We start from the raw sequence: 21,286 nt of genomic DNA, 5'->3' as shown, positions 1-21,286 counted from the left end.
GGAGGGAGAGAAGCCAACGTTAGGGACACTCAACATTGTCACTAACGTTGGCCTATGGTGCTAAGTACCACGTTAACTCCCACGTTAACTTGGTTAACGTGGGAACTAACGTAGAAGATGAAGAGTTGTCGACAACGTTAGTGACACTCAACATTGTCACTAACATTGAAGCAACCACATAACCCCCAAGAGTCACGTTAACTTCCACGTTAACTTGGTTAACGTGGAAGCTAACGATGAGAAATGAAGGATGAGCCAACGTTAGTGACACTCAACATTGTCACTAACGTTGGGATGGCTAAAAGATGGCCACGTTAGAAGCCACGTTAACCTAGTTAACGTGGACTCTAACGTGAGACCTAGGGGTACATTGGAACGTTAGTGACAATGTTAAATGTCACTAACGTTCTCGAAGGATGGCAAAGGCCACGTTAGAAGCCACGTTAACCTAGTTAACGTGAGCTTTAACGTGAAGCAAGAAGGGGCACACTGGAATGTTAGTGACAATGTTGAGTGTCACTAACGTTCTCGAAGGTTGACAAGGCAACGTTAAAAGCCACGTTAACCTAGTTAACGTGGGTTTTAACGTAAGGCAAAGGGGTGCATTGGAACGTTAGTGACAATGTTAAGTGTCACTAACGTTCCCGAACTTAGACTTTCACTAAATGATTAACACTCCTTACGCCCTGAGCTTAAGTCTCTGCCCACTCCGCACTTTCTCTCTGCAAGTAAAGCCAAGCCCAAATAAAGAAAGGAACTGCTTCAAACTCAAGATCCAAAGGCCCAAGACTTGAAGAGTGAACTAGAAGCTGAGAAGAGTAGTATATATAGGAGTAGCTTTGAATTGTAAAATAGTTCTGGAGGCTGAAGAACCACTCTCTGTATTTTACTTTCTTTGCAATTTCTAGTTTTATGATGTATTCTCCATCTTTGTTTTCATCTTCAAGAGCTATGAACAACTAAACCCCTTTCATTGGGTGAGGGAGCTCTGTTGTAATTTGATGGATCAATACTAATTTTCATTGTTCTTCTTCTATCTTTCCTCTTGATTTTACTTGAAAGCTTTCGGTCTTCATCCAATTGAGTAGTTATATTGGAAGAGAAGCTATTCAAACTTGGATCTCTTTTGAACCTTGGAAGAGGAATGAAGAGATCAAGCTAGAAATGCTTTCTCATGTTGGACCAAATTAGGTTTGGATGGGTATGTGACTGTAACCCTCTCAATACTTGGTTTGGGAAATGCATGTGGTATAATCAGTGACCATACTTCATCTCTTCTCATGAGCAATTGACCAAGGAATTGGCTATTGATCAAGATTTGAGAGATTGAATTGCAAGAAATTGCAATTCAATCACTTAAGATTGCCAAGGAGATCAATGAGTGCATTGATTGAGGAAGAGATGAAAATGAACTTGATCCGGAGAATTGCAACATCTCCTAAGCCTAATGAACTCCCCATTTCTAATCTTACCCATTCTCTTTAATTTTTGCCATTTACTTTTATGAGCAAATCCCCCATTCCCATTTACAATTCTGTAATTTATTTTCAGTTATTTACTTCCAGTCCTTTAATTCTAGCATTTACTTTTCTGTTATTTACATTCCCGCCATTTTATTTTCTACAACTCTCAACCCAAATTCTGGATTCGCTCAACTAGAACATTCTTCTAATTAAAGTTGCTTGATCAATCAATCCCTGTGGGATTCGACCTCATTCTATTGTGAGTTTTTACTTGACGACAACTTTGGTACACTTGCCGAAGGGAGATTTGTTGAGAGACAAGTTTTCCGTGCATCAAGTTTATGGCACCGTTGCCGGGGATTGATTGTGCATCAACAATGATTAGATTGGAAGATCACTAGATTGAGCATTTTATTTTGTGAATTTCATTTTTCTGTTTGAGTGATTTACTTTTTGTTTTAGTTAAACTTCTTCCCTTCTCCATCGACTCTTTTGTTTTTCTTTGTTATTTTCAATTCTGTTTGCTAACCCACTAACTGTTTGATATATTGCATCACCCACAACTAACATCAATTCTGACACAAATACTGTCTGCACCTATTTTCTCTGCTTGTACTTGTTGGTTGTATGACAGGGAGAAGAAGCGGGGCTTCAACTTCCTTTGATTCTGAACCAGAGAGAACCTTCCTTAGACTAAGGAGGGAGGCAAAAGAAAAACGAGTAGTTGGTGCTGAAGAAGAGGAGGAACAGTTTGAGGAATACTTTGAACCAAACATGGAAGAAAACATGGAAAATCATCATGAAGAAGAGATTCACAACCATGGCAGAGGAGGTGGAGCAAATCATGCTGGGGAGGATAGAAGAGTTTTGGGCTCTTACATTAATCCAAACGCAGGCAATTATGGAAGTAGCATCCAAAAGCTAACAATCCATGCCAACAACTTTGAACTTAAACCACAGCTCATCACCCTTGTTCAGAACAACTGTTCATTTGGAGGAGGTGTTCAAGAAGATCCCAACCAACATTTGACCACCTTCCTAAGAATATGTGACACAGTGAAATCTAATGGTGTTCATCCTGACGCCTATAGATTGCTCTTATTTCCCTTCTCACTCAGAGACAAGGCAGCCAAGTGGCTGGAATCCTTCCCAAGGAAGAGCTTGACAACTTGGGAGGATATGGTGAACAAATTCTTAGCAAGATTCTACCCTCCTCAACGAATCAATAGGCTGAGAGCTGATGTTCAAACCTTCAGGCAACAGGATGGTGAGACTCTGTATGAAGCATGGGAGAGGTTCAAAGACTTAACAAGGAGGTGTCCACCTGACATGTTCAACGAATGGGTCCAGCTGCACATTTTCTATGAAGGGCTCTCTTATGAGTCAAAGAAGGCAGTATACCATTCATCTGGAGGGTCCTTGAATAAGAAGAAGACCATTGAGGAAGCCATAGATGTTATTGAAACTGTAGCAGAAAACGACTACTTCTATGCTTCCGAAAGAGGGAACACAAGAGGAGTGATGGAGCTAAACAATGTGGATGCTCTGTTGGCCCAAAACAAGCTCATTACCCAGCAGCTGGCTGACCTCACCAAGAAGATGGAAATGAACCAAGTAGCAGCAATCTCCACTTTATCAACAACACAAGAAGTTGTAAACCAAGAAGCAGAAGGGAGTCAGGAGCAAGCCAACTACATTGGGAATTCACCAAGGAAAAACTATGATCCATACTCTAAGACCTACAACCCTGGATAGAGAAATCACCCAAACTTTGGGTGGGGAAGTGAGCAAGATCAAAACCAAGACCAGAGACATTACAACTCCAACAACAATGCAGCTCACCAACAATTCACCCAGAGGACATCTCAACACCCCCACAACAACACTTCTCCATATACTTATCAAAACCAAAATAGCACATCTGCTCCGAACCACTCATCAATTGATGACAGGCTCTCTAAGATTGAAGCCTTACTTGAAGGAATATGCTAAGAGATTCAAGAAAATAAGGTGTTCAAAGAGGAGGTGCGAGCTAATATTAAGAACCAGGGAGAAACCATTAGGAAGATGGAATTCCAGGTGGGATATTTAGCTGAGAAGATTCCCAAACCTACTGATAGCTTCCCAAGTGACACTGAGAAAAACCCCAAGGGAGAAGCAAAGAAAGTAAGATGGGAAGATTGCAAAATGGTCACTACAAGTGATCAAGAGATTGAAGACAAGCAAGGCAAAATGTGCAAACAACCTGAAGACAACTCAATAAAGGAGGAGGATAGAGATCACAAAGAACCAGAAATCTCACAACAAGAGCTGCTGAAGCTCTATGCACCATTCCCTCAACTGCTCAATGGTGCTGTGGGAAAAAGAATATACTCAAGGTTCCTAGACTTGTTTGCATCTCTGCATGTGAACATACCATTCATCAAGGTAATTCAACAAATGCCTGTATTCATCAAGTATATGAAGGAACTTCTTCCGAGGAAAAGCTCACTCAAGGGAGGGCAGACTATAGTGATGAACAAGGAATGTAGTGCACTTATTCAGCCTGAGCTGCCTACAAAAAGAAGAGACCCAGGAAGCTTTCATATCCCTTGTGCCATAGGTGAGACTATGTTCGAAGGAGCACTATGTGATTTGGGGGCTAGCATCAACTTACTACCTTTATCCCTGGCGAAGAGGCTGCAGATTAATGAGATAATGCCCACAGATGTCATTATCAGACTGGCTGACAAAACTCAAAAGCAAGCAATAGGAGTGGTGGAAAATGTGCTGCTAAAGGTTGGGAAGTACTTTCTCCCAACAGACTTTGTCATTCTAGACATGGAAGAGAGTCATACTCACCCAATCATATTGGGCAGACCATTCCTAGCTACGGCCAGAGCACTTATCGATGTAGAGAAAGGGGAGCTAATATTGAGAATTCATGATGAACGACTCAGCTTCAATGTCTTCAACTTCTCACAAGAAACAGATCAAGAGGACAAGGAACTAAGCACAAACGATAAGGAGACACTGAAGGAGAAGACAAGCACAGCTAGTTCATTCTGAAACCCCCCTCAACTGATAAACAAGGAAAACAGCAACTGCCACAGCTCAAAGAAAATTTGGAGGAACCCAAACCTCTAGAGGCAGGTGAAGACAGCATCACAACTCCTTGGAGAAAAGAGGTCACCAAGGGGAAGGCAACCTCAAAAGAAACAAAGAAGAAGGTACCAAGGAAATGGAGGAACAAGAAGATCCCTACGGAAGATTTCTCTCCAGGGGATAGAGTTGTCTCATCTTACTTCCCAGATATTCCTCCTAATCTCCCTACTGTACCATCTCAGTTACCTAAGGTCTTCACTATCAACAGAGTTCTTTCCTTGGAACATATGGAGATCATTGATCCAACCAATGGATACAAATCCACAGCAAGAGGGGAGGACTTTAAGCACTACCAACCACCATGATGAAAGAAAAACGTCAAGCTAGTGACGCTAAAGAAGCGCTTCATGGGAGGCAACCCATGTTTTATATGCTTTCAGATGATAATGAATAAGTCAATCTTTATGAGCTTCAATCCAAACTTAACAAACAATTGGTGAAAATCTTCTTATGCAGAATATAGTGAGGAACAAGTTTGGTGTTCAAAGCAAACCAAGTTGCATGCTAGTCTTGGGAGCTTTGAACACAAAACTTTCATCATAGTGCTTCAAACTAAGTTTGGTGTCACCCCATGGTGCCACCAAAATGCATATAAGGAACCACCAATAGTTAGTTAGTTAGTTGAAATTCATAAACAAACAATCAAATCCTTTCTTTCAATTTATTCTAGCCGTAGAGTTTTAATTTTCTTATATATTAATTCCCTTATTTCAAATCTTTATAGGAAAGGAAAAGAAGCATAAAAAGGGATTGATTGGACAATTAAATGGGGGAGATTTCGCCACTTAATGAAGAGCACTACACACATGTCTCAAGAGGGAACGCATGGGGAAACGTTGCCATGCAACATTGGAAAAAGAAGACCCTTGAAGAACGAACCAATCACTCTCATTAAAGTGATGATCCTTGTCTTTCCTTCATACACAACCCCATCCGTTCATCTAGTAAACATTCATGCAATCCACACCCTTCATCCACTCATGATTTTCTTATATAAGTGAACCTGAGTGCATGCTCACTCCTCACATTCAAATTCCCACTCTCCACACTTCTATTGGCACACTAAACCCTTCATCACAAATTGCTTTAACCAACCCACTCTTCATCTATCCGAAACCTCAAATCTCCTCAAACAACAACTCAAGTCATGGCATCATCAAGCTCAAAGAGGCAAAAGAGGAAGGAACCTATGGTGAGTGCTCCCTTTGATGACAAGAGATTCAAGACTGCCTTTCATGAGCATGAATTTGAGCGGATAAGTGCTAGAAAGATATTGCCAGAGTTAATCTTCCAAATCAATGCCAATGAATCACCACAGATTTGGAGAAAAATCGAACAGAGGGGGTGGCAATTGCTCACCAGTCCAGAGGAGAAGATCAATGGAAACCTCATCAAAGAATTCTATGCAAATGCAGTTAGAGAGGATAAGACCAAAGCCCCAACCTTCAAAAGCTATGTGAGAGGAAAGGAGGTGGATTTCAGCCCAAGTGCCATAACAAGAGCTCTTCATTTGAAATCACCTCATTTTGATGAGGAGAGTTATCAGGCAAGGATAAGTAGAAGTCCCGATAAGGATGAGCTCTCAGAGATAGCATCAGATATCTGTGTCATAGCCGCTGACTGGGAGAGGTACTCAGATGGGAGACCAAAATTCATAAAAAGGGGAGACCTTCACCCTGAAGCCAAAGGGTGGTTTGAGCTTGTAAGGAGGTCCATCCTACCAGCTGCTAATAATTCAGAGGTCAATATCAATCGAGCCACTATGGTACAATGCTTAGTACAAGGTGGGGAAATCAAAGTGCATGAGCTCATTGCCGAAGGGATTCAAGAGTCAGCTGAGAAAGCTGACTCAGGTGCCAGACTTTGGTACCCCAGCACCATTCTCCGCTTGTGCAACAAGGCCACGGTAATATTTGAGGACAGCAGCCCAGACTGGGTGAACCCAGGGAGGCCAGTCACACTCGAGCGAATGGTCTATACCACACCGGCTCAGCAACTAAGAAGGCCACATATAGGAAGGCAAAGGGCCCAGGAAGGAGCTCACCAAGAAGAATACCATCAGGAAGAATATCAACAAGAAGAGCATCATGACCCAGCCAACTTGAATATGACTCACCTTCTAAGAGCCATTGAAGATTTAGGACAGAGACATATGGAAGGACAAGAGCAAATACTGAACCGGCTGAGTCAACAGGAAGCATGGCAAAAAACAACAAATGGAGCAGCAGCAGGAACGCTACTCCCAGCTCACTCAAGCCATCAACCAAGTGAATGAGAGGCAAGAGCTTCAAGAGAAGCACTTGCAAGAGCTCAACCAGCGGCAGATAGCCCAAATAAAAACTTTCAATGAGTTCAGTGTACTCAATGAAGGAAGGCAACTACATAGGGAGGAGTTCTATGTAAACACTCAAGCCGAGTTAAACTACATGACCAGTAATATGCATCATCTACACTATGCCATCCCCACATATGATGAAGTCCAAAAAGAATTTGTAGAACAAGAAGAGAGGAAAGTGAAACAGCAAAAGGAGACACTCAAGAAGAAGATGGAAGATAGTGGTTTCTGGAAGAAGCTGCTTGGAAAAGGCAAAGGAAGTGGGAGCACAAGCACTCAAGAGAGACACAATGAGGACAAGCAAGGAGGGGAGCATGGGCATCCACATGAATGAAAGGTGGTGGAGTTCCTTTTAGTCCATCGTTTTCTATGCTTTAAATAAGGAAGATCTTGTATGAAATAGAACCTGCTTCCATGTCATGTTAAAAAAATTTTTCTGTCTTTTAAGTTTTCTTTCTGAATAGGTCCATGATTTTTGGTTTAAATGTCACTGCATCATTCCCTTATTTACTTGTAAGCTTGTCCATTTTAAATCAAATGAAGAAGAGAATGATTGTTTTCAAAAGACCAGGGTAGAGTTCATATTGTTGAAGTGCATTCATGAATCTTTGGGGTAGTCATAAGTTAGCTAAGTTGGTTCAACCACAAGGCTAGGATGACAACTATCTATCCTGAATACTTGACTTTGGATATACTCATGAGACTAAGATAATAACAAGATCCTAGAGTAAGCAATAAGGCTAGGCATCAATAGTTTTAATCTTGAGGCAAGTGTCTGTGGTGCTCCTGTGTGAGGGATCTACTTGGATGAATAAGCTCTTAGGGGTGCTTTATCACTTGGTAACTTGGGTTAACTAACCCAGGATTATCAGCTGAAAATCCACTATCAAGAGTAACCCTCACTACAGAGCATTTAGTAACCCAAAGAGGTGCTGGACACCAAGGTCTCAAGAAAAGAAAATAAATAAACTATATGCCTGTGGTGTGTATGTATGGGGGAGAGACTTGAGGGAGTAAGTCCTTAGGGGTGCTTCAACACCTAGCACCTTGAACCAACTGGTTCGGGAGTGTTGGCTGAAAGCTTATCTTAAAGAGTTGCCCCCTTACAGAGCACTTAGCCTAAATAACACAAACAACCCTTGTAATAACAATAAAAGGATCAATGAATAAAAGTCTCATGAGATATAAACAAAGTAAGTGTTTAGGGATATGATAAAGGTCCAAAAGCCAGTAATGGAATGAACCTAAGTTGCTATGCATGAAACCACCATAAAATCAGTAATATGACTTCCACAAGAATGACTCATTCCTCTGGATATTCCATTCATCATTCTCTTGTTCCAGTACTTGCTTAGGGACAAGCAAGCTTTAAGTTTGGTATTGTGATGCCAGGGCATCTTGGCCAGTTTCACTGACCTTTTCTTTACTGTTTTTAGGTTAGTTTCATGCATTTCTTTAGGAAATAAGCTAGTTTTGGGTAAATATTCACTTATGCCTTGACTCAAACATACATTGTGCATTTTACATGATTTCATGAGGATTTTGCATAAGTTTAGTGACAAATATTATGTTGCATTACTCATGACTTGGACTAGAGCTTTGATGCACTTTGTTGCTTGATTTCAGGACCAAAAAGAAGCAAGAAAAGGGGAGGTAACTTGCAAAGATTAATGAGAAAAGTGATTGCCAATAACACTCTCAAAAAGCCATCAATGCCCACGTTAGAGAGTCACGTTAACCAAGTTAACGTGAACTCTAACGTGGAGAAAAGAAGTTGAGCCAACGTTAGTGACACTCAACATTGTCACTAACGTTGGCAATTACTCATAAGTGGCCACGTTAGAAGCCACGTTAACCTAGTTAACGTGGCCTCTAACGTTAAGGGGGAGGGAGAGAAGCCAACGTTAGTGACACTCAACATTGTCACTAACGTTGGCCTATGGTGCTAAGTACCACGTTAACTCCCACGTTAACTTGGTTAACGTGGGAACTAACGTAGAAGATGAAGAGTTGTCGACAACGTTAGTGACACTCAACATTGTCACTAACGTTGAAGCAACCACACAACCCCCAAGAGTCACGTTAACTTTCACGTTAACTTGGTTAACGTGAAAGCTAACGATGAGAAATGAAGGATGAGCCAACGTTAGTGACACTCAACATTGTCACTAACGTTGGGATGGCTAAAAGATGGCCACGTTAGAAGCCACGTTAACCTAGTTAACGTGGACTCTAACGTGAGACCTAGGGGCACATTGGAACGTTAGTGACAATGTTGAATGTCACTAATGTTCTCGAAGGATGGCAAAGGCCACGTTAGAAGCCACGTTAACCTAGTTAACGTGAGCTTTAACGTGAAGCAAGAAGGGGCACACTGGAACGTTAGTGACAATGTTGAGTGTCACTAACGTTCTCGAAGGTTGACAAGGCAACGTTAAAAGCCACGTTAACCTAGTTAACGTGGGTTTTAACGTAAGGCAAAGGGGTGCATTGGAACGTTAGTGACAATGTTAAGTGTCACTAACGTTCCCGAACTTGGACTTTCACTAAATTATTAACACTCCTTACGCCCTGAGCTTAAGTCTCTGCCCACTCCGCACTTTCTCTCTGCAAGTAAAGCCAAGCCCAAATAAAGAAAGGAACTGCTTCAAACTCAAGATCCAAAGGCCCAAGACTTGAAGAGTGAACTAGAAGCTGAGAAGAGTAGTATATATAGGAGTAGCTTTGAATTGTAAAATAGTTCTGGAGGCTGAAGAACCACTCTCTGTATTTTACTTTCTTTGCAATTTCTAGTTTTATGATGTATTCTCCATCTTTGTTTTCATCTTCAAGAGCTATGAACAACTAAACCCCTTTCATTGGGTGAGGGAGCTCTGTTGTAATTTGATGGATCAATACTAATTTTCATTGTTCTTCTTCTATCTTTCCTCTTGATTTTACTTGAAAGCTTTCGGTCTTCATCCAATTGAGTAGTTATCTTGGAAGAGAAGCTATTCAAACTTGGATCTCTTTTGAACCTTGGAAGAGGAATGAAGAGATCAAGCTAGAAATGCTTTCTCATGCTGGACCAAATTGGGTTTGGATGGGTATGTGACTGTAACCCTCTCAATACTTGGTTTGGGAAATGCATGTGGTATAATTAGTGACCATACTTCATCTCTTCTCATGAGCAATTGACCAAGGAATTGGCTATTGATCAAGATTTGAGAGATTGAATTGCAAGAAATTGCAATTCAATCACTTAAGATTGCCAAGGAGATCAATGAGTGCATTGATTGAGGAATAGATGAAAATGAACTTGATCCGGAAAATTGCAACATCTCCTAAGCCCAATGAACTCCCCATCTCTAATCTTATCCATTCTCTTTAATTTCTGCCATTTACTTTTATGAGCAAATCCCCCATTCCCATTTACAATTCTGCAATTTATTTTCAGTCATTTACTTCCAGTCCTTTAATTCTAGCATTTACTTTTCTGTTATTTACATTCCCGCCATTTTATTTTCTGCAACTCTCAACCCAAATTCTGGATTCGCTCAACTAGAACATTCTTCTAATTAAAGTTGCTTGATCAATCAATCCCTGTGGGATTCGACCTCACTCTATTGTGAGTTTTTACTTGACGACAACTTCGGTACACTTGCCGAAGGGAGATTTGTTGAGAGACAAGTTTTCTGTGCATCAACACTGAAGTTTTCTTATTTATCCTATTGTATCATAGGTTATTTCAAGAAACAGATCCTGATACATCACTGAATAATTTTTCCAATTAGTTCAGAGAATACGTCAGAGTGTATCTAGCTGACACAACAGATTCGAAACTAGTTGCACTTAGTTGGGGTCCAATGAATAAGGGCACAAGCTACCCGATATACAATGTTAATGGATATCGGTTCCATTCTTTACAATGGTCGGTTGAAAAGAAAACAGATAACAACGGGGTCTAAGTTCGTGGGGATTCAGGCGGTGGTCATTCTAATTGGTATGGTGTATTGCACAATATAATTCAATTAGAGTATTTTGGTTACATTACGTACAAGGTATTTGTGTTTAAATGTCAATGGTATGATCAAAGTTCGCGACAAGGAACACGAAATCACAAGGACAACAATATCACTGAAGTAAATGTGATTAGGAAATATAGGCACTACAATCCTTTTATTCTACCTCAAAATGCACGACAGCTATACTATTTGCCTTCGGGGTCATACAAGTCTAGTTGGGTGATTGTGGTTAAGGCTAAGCCAAGAGATCGCATAGAGTCTGATGGGACATATGGTCAGGAACCTTTCTAAATTCATGACCCAACTCCTTCGAAAATGATGGTTGATACTGGTGATCCGATCACCCTTAGATCGGCTGTTATGGATGATAACATCATTGACCTTAGGGTAGATGATGACACACTACCATTGGATGACGATGATCTTCAAGAAGAAGACGGGGTTGATGGAGACGAAGAAGAAGAAGATGAGTTCGATGATAAGAAAATAACCTTAGAAGAGGATGATGATGAATCTGAATAAGATTAATATCAATATAGTTTTATCTTATGTATTTCATTATCAAACTTTTGTTTCATATTTACATTCTGTATATTTGATGTTTTACATCATATATAAATCATTATTTTTAGAAGGCTCAATTTATGACGCCAACGTTATCATTGGATTTTTTTTTTCCGATAACGTTCATAAGATTTTTTATCGGTGGAAATTCTCGTTGCAAGTTACTGGTGGACATCAAAATCCGACGATAAATATTTACAGGCGAGGTTTATAACGTCAAATTTAATTAGGCGAAAAATCCACCGGTAAACATAGTACCGGCAAAAACTTTTTTATTTTTCCACCAATAAATCTGATGGTACTCAACGTTTTTCTTATAGTGAAAAAACTAATGATATCATATAAGATATATTTGCATCGCATTAAAATTATTTTTATATAACTGTAATAGTCACAATATTTTTCGTGACGAATGGCTAATATCAACATAAATGAAAAAAATTGTCATATCTGCTGAGAATTTTAAATTTTTACTGTATTTTTGTATATGTATATGATTTCAGATCAAAGTTAGTAAAAATTTGTAGGAGGCAAATTATTTTAAGTGTGTATTTACTAAATCGTGTATAAATAATTTATAGATTTTTATAACTATTTTTGTAAAGTATGATATATTCATGACCTAAAATTAATCGTGTTGTATTTAATTTAATGATGATATTTGTATAATTATGATATCTCATTGTAAATTTATATAATGAGTTTCTATTCTAAAAAGGAGTGTTACATATTCTATATATATATAAAGAGCTCATTTGACTAGAGTCTTGTATAACGAGTGAAACATATTTGTGTTTAACTCTTCTCCCATTCACTAATATTTATTTTTCAAATTCAATATGATGGGCTCTTCAATTCTTAAACCATTTACTTGACAACTCTTCTCCCAAAAAGGTTCTTCATCATCATAATCATAATTGGTTTATTTTTTAATGATATTTTAAATTTCATTGGTTTCTTAAGAAAACAAGATGGAAGAATATTTTTTATGGATAATTTACTTATTTATACTATAAAAAATATCAAAAATATTTTTTAATTTAATTATTAAAAATTTTAAATTATTTACAGTTTGAAGAGTATTATTCTAAAATATTTTATAATATTTAACTTTAAAATAATTCATTTATTGTCATACTAAATTACTAATGACGAAATATTAAAAAATAGATATATTTATAAATTTTGTTGTTATATAATACTATTATATTTTTTAAAGTTAAAATTGTTTTCCCATCAAAAGAATTTTTCAAGTTCTCCACTGGGCCCGAGGAAACAAAATAATCATACATCTTTAGGCCTTGCATTTCCACACACATTTATTTTACTATTATTAGGCCGCCCCTTCTTCAAGTTGGCACATTCTCTCACTCTCGAGTGTCCCTGTCGTCTTCTTCCTTTCAATCATGCTCCATTTTTCTTCCATTTTTTATTGGGGGGTTTTACCAACTAATGTTGTACGGTATTGGCAAGAGTTAAAGAAATACATTTATTTAACTTGTTTATATATAAAAAGCTTAAAAAGTCGTCTACTCTTGTTAATTATTTCCTTTATTTTTAATGTATTCTTTTGGCCGTTCTGCATGCAATTTGACTATTTGTTGATTCTTCATATATTTTTAAAGATAAAATTTATAGTTTCAATCTACTCAATTTAATTATAGAACAATTATTAATGGTATATAAAAAAAATTTCTAATGTTTTTATACTTCTAGAATTTGGACATGCTATTTTCATCGTAAAAAAAAAAGTGCTACTATTTATCATGTTATTATCTGTAATAAATGCATATACAATACGATGCTTAATTAGCTTGAATGAATTAGGGTTGCGCCAGTTACTGGACGGAATTAAAATGACACCCTGGGGTCTCAATCTTTGATGGTACAGTTCCTGAAAATAAAGTGTTGTGCAGGTCAACAAGGCCGACAACATTAAACAATATATGAAATAATGTATCCTCAAAACGAACTAGTTTAGATAAATATTATCATCATAAGCATCGATGATTAGACTTAATTAAGGTGAATGAATGGTTATCCATAGATATTGGCTAATGTAGTTGAAGCTTATAGTAATAATTAAGAGATCTTGAGTAAGCCATATTGTCCACATATATGGCATTATTGCTGGTAACAGTGGAGTTAAAAGGTTTGAGAGGACGTAACTAATGATCTCTTTTCAGCGGTCTTTTTCTATGCTACATTTTCCACTGCTCAATAATTCTCCATCGCATTCTAACACCAACAACCCCAATCCCTAATTCGGCTCTAGCTATAGCTTAATTACTTAAGTACCCATGCATCGTTATTATTATTGTGCTTGTTTTTTCTTTTTTTCTTTTTTTCTCTTATATATATAAACGAACTTCTAAGTAATTCTCATGCGGTTGTAGAGTACACAAAAAAAAAAAGGTGTTAAATAAAATAGAAAGTAAAAATGCATGGACCAAGATGATCTCAGCAAAATATGAGAATGATTTTTTTCAAAATAGGTCAATGCATGGTTGGACACAGTTTACTCTTGGCCCCGGTGAGGAATCACTATATGCACTTAGATAGGCCCTCTCAGTCTTACTCTATAAAAAGTTGAATGGAAAGTAGCAGCATATATATACATACTAGGAAACCGAATGGAACCTGGATATATAAAAACAGGTTACTTACTTGTGGCTTTTCATGTTTAGAGGGGCCCCGATCCAAGAATTGCGGGTATGAAAATGGGTAGCCCCTGTGATAGCCCCACGATTTTGGTAATAATATATACAGGATAACTAGTATTTTTACCCATAATAATATTAAAGAAATCTTTTAAAATTATATCGGCTTGTTTTATTATGACATTATAAATTATGACATAAAATATTTATAAAATTAAATTATTAGACAAAAATTTCGGTCGACTAAGAAGACCAGAATCTCCGTAAATAAAAAAATCAAATAATAAAATTTTAGTTATTATTTTTATGTGAAAGAGTTTTTTTACTAATAATGAAATTTTAACATTCGTTATCTAAAATTTGAAAGAATTTAATATGTATACTTTTATATTTGATTAGGTGTAAAGTCTGTTGTACAAATATAAATAATTAATTTTTATACTTACTATTTAAAAATAATATATTTTTTCTATGTTTATAAAAATATAATTAGATATTAGCATAAAAAAATTTATATTGATAGTTATAAAATTAACTCAAAATATTTTTTTTTAAATAATTGAATCTTAATTCTAACTTTTAATCACAATATTAGTATTTTTTCAAATTATATGTAATAAATATTTAAAGGAAGATAAGTGAAAATATAAATTAGAAAGATAAGTAGTAAAAATTTAAAACTAAATAAAAAATATGTAAATAATAATAATATTTTTTATTTGAATTATATTATTTTGTTAATTTTTTTTATAAAACAGAAGGATAAAAAAAATAAAAAGAGAGAGAAAAGAGAGAGAAAGATAAAGAAAAAGAATAAGAGAGGAAGTTTACTAATTTTGGAAGAAAAATTTTATTTTTATTGTAATGAAAAATATTTTGTGACAGATTTTGATTTGTCAAATTACTAATATAAAATATAAATTATAAACTATATAGAGTGGGAAAGGTAGAGAAAATAAAAAAAAGGGAGAGAGGTAGATAAGAGAATGTAGGAAGGGAGTTTATTAATTTTAGAGGAAAATATTTTCTCTTAATTTTAATAAGAGAGTGTTATACGACACATTTTGGTTATTAAATTAGTTATTAATATATAATATATAATATATGTATATTCCAATTTCAATTTCAATATTTCAATTTTAGTTTTAATTTAATTTGAATGTAATTAGAGAATGCCATATTGCACATTTTGTTTTGAAATTTGTAATTAGTCATTGATAATGATATATAAAAGAAATAGAGTAGGTAAAGGAACGAGAGAGATAAAGAAAGAAGAAGGAGAAGGGAAAAACTCTCTAATTTTAGAGAAAAAATTTAATTTCAATTGCAATAAAAGAGTAACATGTGACACATTTTAATTGTAAAATTAGTAATATATAATAGATATAAACAAAGTATGTATATAAATATAGTTCGTAATTTAAAAGTTACACACTACACATATAATTTCTTTTTTCCAAAAAAGACCCATTTTCAATTGCCACCAATAAATATTAGCGTTTTTCTGTAATTTTATATATTAATAATTAGTAAAACAAAAATGTTAGTTGTATATTAAAATTATTAGTTAAAATCAACTATTATTTATTTTGTGTATAAAATATAAATACATGTGTAATTTAACTCATTTGTAACATATATTTTGTATTTTAATATGTATTTTATTTTGTCGATTGATTTTAGTATACACCTAACATGGTTATTATTAAAATAACTTATAAATATTTTTAAATTTTTACATGGTTTTTTTAAGCAGAAATTCCTGTTTGGTGCGTCTTTTTGGGCTTGACATTCTCTGGAGTAAGTTTCGAGACTAGGTGTATAACCAAAAATAAAAACACTTCCTGACCAAAAAAAGAAAACCTACGGTGGGTTTCTCTTGGTCTAAAGCCTATTTTATATATATATATTTTACTCTTAAGCCCATAGTATATTTAACGTCAGAAAAGGTTTTTTTTACGTAACAAAACACTGTCAAAAAGTTTTTTTTAGAAATTTTATAATTAAATAATTATTTTTGTCCACACAAAATTTGGTCACTTACAAAACTAACTATAATAAATGAAAACTAATTTAATATCTATAAAAGATAAACTTTGTTTGACAAAACTAATAAAATTATCACTAATAAATTTTACATTTAATTATTTTACCGATCCCTATAGTTTTACCGAATTTTCAATTAGGCCTCTATACTTTTTTTCTTTTCAATTGGGTTCCTATACCATATTAGATTTTATAATTAAATCCTTATTAACAGTTAACATTAAAAAAACGTTTTTGAAATATAAATTTACTAATTTACCCATATCTTCAACTCAGAGGAACTACCTTGCTCCCTATTTTTCCATTGTTTGGAAACCCAAAGACCAATCTTCGAAGTCACCCTCCTCCATTCAATCCATCATTCTCAGTGGCTTTTCGTCGAACACCTCGCCGCCAACCTCTCCCATTCCCTTCTTTCTTCCACCTTCACCGCCCTCCACCACTACCTCTACCTTGTCCACCATCTATTCACACTCCTCCCCCATTACTACCCTCTCTCTACCAACAATCTCCTTTTTTCCATAACAGAATTCTTGCCATAATCAACACAGATTCAGAACAAAAAATTTTATCATAATTAATTTTTAGCATGATCAGAAAGCAGAATTTTTGTCCTAACATAATCAGTTAATTACAGCAAAACACTTAATCAGAATTTTTTAGCACAATCAAAATTTTTTTTAACACAAGTAAAACCAATTCAAAAGAAGAAAGAGAAGCAAAATGAAGCAAAAACAAAATAAAGTAGAAGCAGAAGCAAGATGAAGCAGAAGCAAAATGAAGCAAAAGTAGAACGAAAGAGAAGAAAAGGCAAAAGCAAATCAAAGCAGAATGGAGGCTGAATCTGAGACCGAATCTGAGACAACAATCAATGAACACCGACAACAGATGGGAAGGGAGCAGCTCATCGGTGAATTCCTCCAACAACGATGGCAGCAGCGGTGTCACCCTCTGCCGCGTCGCTTTTCCGTGGACTCCACCCCTCTCTTTTTGCTCGTAACGTGATCTCCCTTTCGCAGTCTCTCTCTTGTTCTATCTTTCTCTCTCTTCCATCGTTCTGGGTCTCCATCTCTCTTCATGGCAATGGTGGTGACAAAGAACAACTGTGGTAATGGCGCAACGTTCTTGACAACACTTTCATGCCTTCCACCACCTTCACCGGCGGCTACAGAGTTTACGCCTACCTCAACACCAACGAGCCCGCCCACGCCTTACTCAAGAGCTTCTTCATCAGTGTCATCGCCGCCAGGAAGCAACACTTTCAACCGGTGTTAGAGTGTGAGTGCGAGAGAATGATGAGGTTTTTTTTTGTAATTTTAGGAAATAAGATGTGTTATTCTTTAATTTTTTTTTATTTTATACGTGGTATATTCGCTTTATTTAAAGAATATTCCGTTAACATTAACGTTTTTGTCAAAGTATGGGCTTAATTACAAAATCTGATATGATATAGGGACCCAATTGAAAAGAAAAAAATATAGGGACCTAATTGAAAATTCTTTGAAAACCCTATTATTAAAAATCTCCTTAATGCCCTTTACCTTTTCTTTTTCTTTTTCTTCTACATCTTCGTCCTCATCCTCTTCTCAAGGAAATTCCCTAGCAGTCAACACTATTATCAGACCCACCACTCTATCCACTATCACCCAACTTATATATGCAAACCCTTTATTTTCAAATCAAAAATTGTATTGAATTGAAAGTTTGAAATTCTCAGATCTAAACAGTGTTCCAAATATGAACAAAGAGGAATACATGACTACTATGCTAGAAAGATCAAAGGCACTATAATCATCGATCTTCCCAACCTGATGACCCATTGTTTCCTACTTCTACCAAGCGCAAAGTTACAACCACTAACTAGAGAGAAATGAAAGTTTCAGGGTGTGTGAGAGGGAAAATAAAATTTTGGCCTGGAAGAGTTGAGTAATGATGAAAATTGAAGGATAATGAATAAGTATATTGTGTTTATTGAGCTTGTAGTAGGGGTGGTTTGGGAGTGGTAATGTGTGACTGTGTGAAGGCATGGTTGAAGGAATGGTGAGGGAGCGGAGCAGGACCAAGGATAGTGAATAGGAGGTAGGGAAGAGGCAAATTGAGGTGGTTGTGATGGCGATGAGGTGGGATGTGGTGTTGGCTATGGTATTGGAGAGAAAAAAAAGAATTTATAATAATGACAATGACAATGGTAATGGTATTTGGGTTAAAGACATAGTTGATGTGGTCATAGAAGGTTTTGATGAGGGAGATGATGGCTACGTCTCAGAACTGGAGGTTTTGTTGTCGAAGGCGGAGACCAAAAGCGAGAGCTTGAGGAGAAGGCCAAGTAGAGATGCCCCGGCACTCATACTCATCATACTCCATTGCTTTGAAGAGAAAATTCCATTTAGTGTTAGGATTGTGAATTATGATGTAAGATTATGTTTTTTATTTAGATTCAATTGAATTTTTTTAACAACATTGGTGGTAATAATAACAGTGATAGAGTTAGAAAACTTTTATAGAAGGAAGATGAAGAAAAAAGAAAAAGGATATTTATAGATTTTTTTAATGGAGTTAACATTTTGTTAGTTTTGTCAAACGGAGATAAATTTTGATGATTACTAAATCTATTTAAATCTTTTATAGTGAATTTTATTAACGTCTAAATCTTTCATGATTAAAAATATGGTTAAGTGCGATTTTGGTCCTTAAGGTAGGGGCTGACAATTTTTTTCGTCCCCGGCTTTTTTTTGCCTACAAAATGGTCCCGAAGGTTTAACTTAGTTTTAAAATCATCCTTTTTACCAAATTTTTAATTTTTATTCCAAAAATACCACTAACTAAAAAAAATAAAAAATAAAAAAAGAAAGAAAACGTTGAATAAGGGGGAAAGGGGGAAGGGAATCATGCTGGGGGAGGGGTTGGTTCAGGGAAGAGGGGGAAGGGAAAGTAGGGAAGGGAAGGGGAAGAGCCACCGCCATTGCTCCTCTTCCTTTCGCGCTAACCCCAGAGCAACCGCGACCCTCTCCCACCTTCTCTCCTTCCCTGTCTCGGACCTCCTTGAACCAGAGCTCACCGCCGGCGAGCCTCCCCTACTTCACCACTACGCAGCAACGTCTTTGTTCTTCTCCACCAGCACCGTTCGCGCCATCTCGCCCCTATCTCCCTCAATCACTATCGCAGGAGGAACCAGAGCCACCAAAACACCTGAACTGATGGCAGCTCCAACCCCTTTCCGTCATGCCCAGACTGCCGGCGCTCCACTAGCTGCTGCCTACCCCTGCTTCTCTGTCATTGCTGCTGTGACACCACTGCCTCCCCTGTCCCCTATTTTCTATTTTCTATTTTCATAATTCAGGTTACCATTTTGCTTTCAATTTCTATTTTTAGTTAGTATTACTTCCTTGATTTGATTCTGGATTATTTTAGCTGAATTTTGATTTTCTATTAGTGAATTTTAGGTGGGTATGATAGAATTAGCTTATGTTATTGAATTGCTGAAAGTTGCCGCTGAATTGGTTTGGGCTGAAAGCGTTGAAATTGTTGATTTGCTATAACTACTGTTGGAATTATTTGGAAATGGTTAACTGTATACATGATCCATTGTTGTTGTTGTTGTTTCATTGTTGTTGCTTCTACTTCTATTCTTCAGCTTCAACTTCTGGTTTTGCTTCTGTTTCTATTTTTGGTTGATTTTGGGGAAGAAAGAAGATGGTATTTTCATCCGAAGGACAATTTTAAAACTAAGTTAAACCTTTAGGGACCATTTTGTAGGCAAAAAAAGGCCGGAGACGAAAAAAAATTTCAACCCCTACCTTAGGGACCAAAAATTATACTTAATCCTTAAAAATAGTTATTTAGTCAAATTTTATTTACACTACTTTTGTTATGCAAACATGGCATATGGGATGAAAAGATCACTAGATTATTTTTTTAAGCCTCACATGAATTTCATTCTTAATTCATGATTCTAAGCCTCACTTGGACTGCGAAACATTAGCCATGTGAACTGAAGACCCCTATTACATAAGGACTATATTAGGCTATGAGATATGATCACAAAGACCACATTCAGCATGAAATACCTTTGACAAAATCTTTGATAGCCATGTCTGTATATATGTAATGGTACAATCAGATCATTCGACGTTGCATTGCTCGATTCTCTGCTACTCTTGGTCACGTGGTGAATTAGTTATTACTTTTTATTTTTTTTTTGCACATTTATAGTATGACCATCAATTAACTGATTTGTTTTGACACACTTTGTAAGGCTGATATGGTATGACAGTTGTATATATCGTCTGCTACATACTTAGCAGACTTTACTTTAAATAGTGTGTATCAGATTACAAAATATATTTTGGAGACATTGGAGGAGCATGATTGAACCATGCACCACTATTATTTTTGCTTGCCAGCATATCCTACATGAACAATAATTCATCTACCACCTGACAATAATACACAGATAGAACTCGAAGGTGGCGAATTGGCCTAATGGCTATGGTCAGCATTCTATCACACTCTCTATCATCGAGTATGTCGTCACCTCATCTACCACCACATCATTTCCCCAATCTTTTTTGTCTTTAGTATGCATGATATTTCATACTTTTCATCCTTCTTTCTCAGGATGGGAAAGTGAATAGTTCTTTTAGTACCATTACCAAACCGCCATTCCTATTCTCATTCCCATACCTATAGCCTTCGTATCGATTCTCCCACTTCCTTCACCCTCTTGATGTTATCACAGTTATATATTTTTGTTATATCTTATTTTAGAACTCCTTTTATATGGAAGATATTCTTACATTAAGTTTTTAATCATCAATATTTATTTTTGTTATTAAAGCTTAGTTAAATTGATAAATATATTTAGAATTAACATTATATTTATATTAGAATTACTTAATTATTGATTATTAATTATTAATAGTTAGTTATTTGTTATGTTATATAAATTAGTATATTTTTATTTACATGCATGGAAAAGTTGCTAAGCTGACTAGCGATGTTAAGAAGAATTTTACTTTCTACATTCATCTTTTTCATAAGGAAAACATTGAGTAAATGGTCAAATTAGTC

General features: G+C 36.2%; 1 non-coding gene across 1 annotated transcript; it reads right to left on the bottom strand.

Annotated features, from left to right (window-relative positions):
• Nucleotides 1–2,690: 2,690 nt before the first annotated feature.
• On the bottom strand, nucleotides 2,691–2,794 carry LOC112768752 (small nucleolar RNA R71). The gene has a single exon (XR_003186145.1). It is a non-coding gene; the product is annotated as a small nucleolar RNA R71 (small nucleolar RNA).
• Between the last annotated feature and the right edge of the window lie 18,492 nt (nucleotides 2,795–21,286).

This window comes from Arachis hypogaea, chromosome 17, assembly GCF_003086295.3.
Source record: "Arachis hypogaea cultivar Tifrunner chromosome 17, arahy.Tifrunner.gnm2.J5K5, whole genome shotgun sequence".
NCBI lineage: Eukaryota > Viridiplantae > Streptophyta > Magnoliopsida > Fabales > Fabaceae > Arachis > Arachis hypogaea.
Note: the sequence above shows the minus strand (reverse complement) of the source record. Positions and strands in the feature narration are given on the sequence as shown.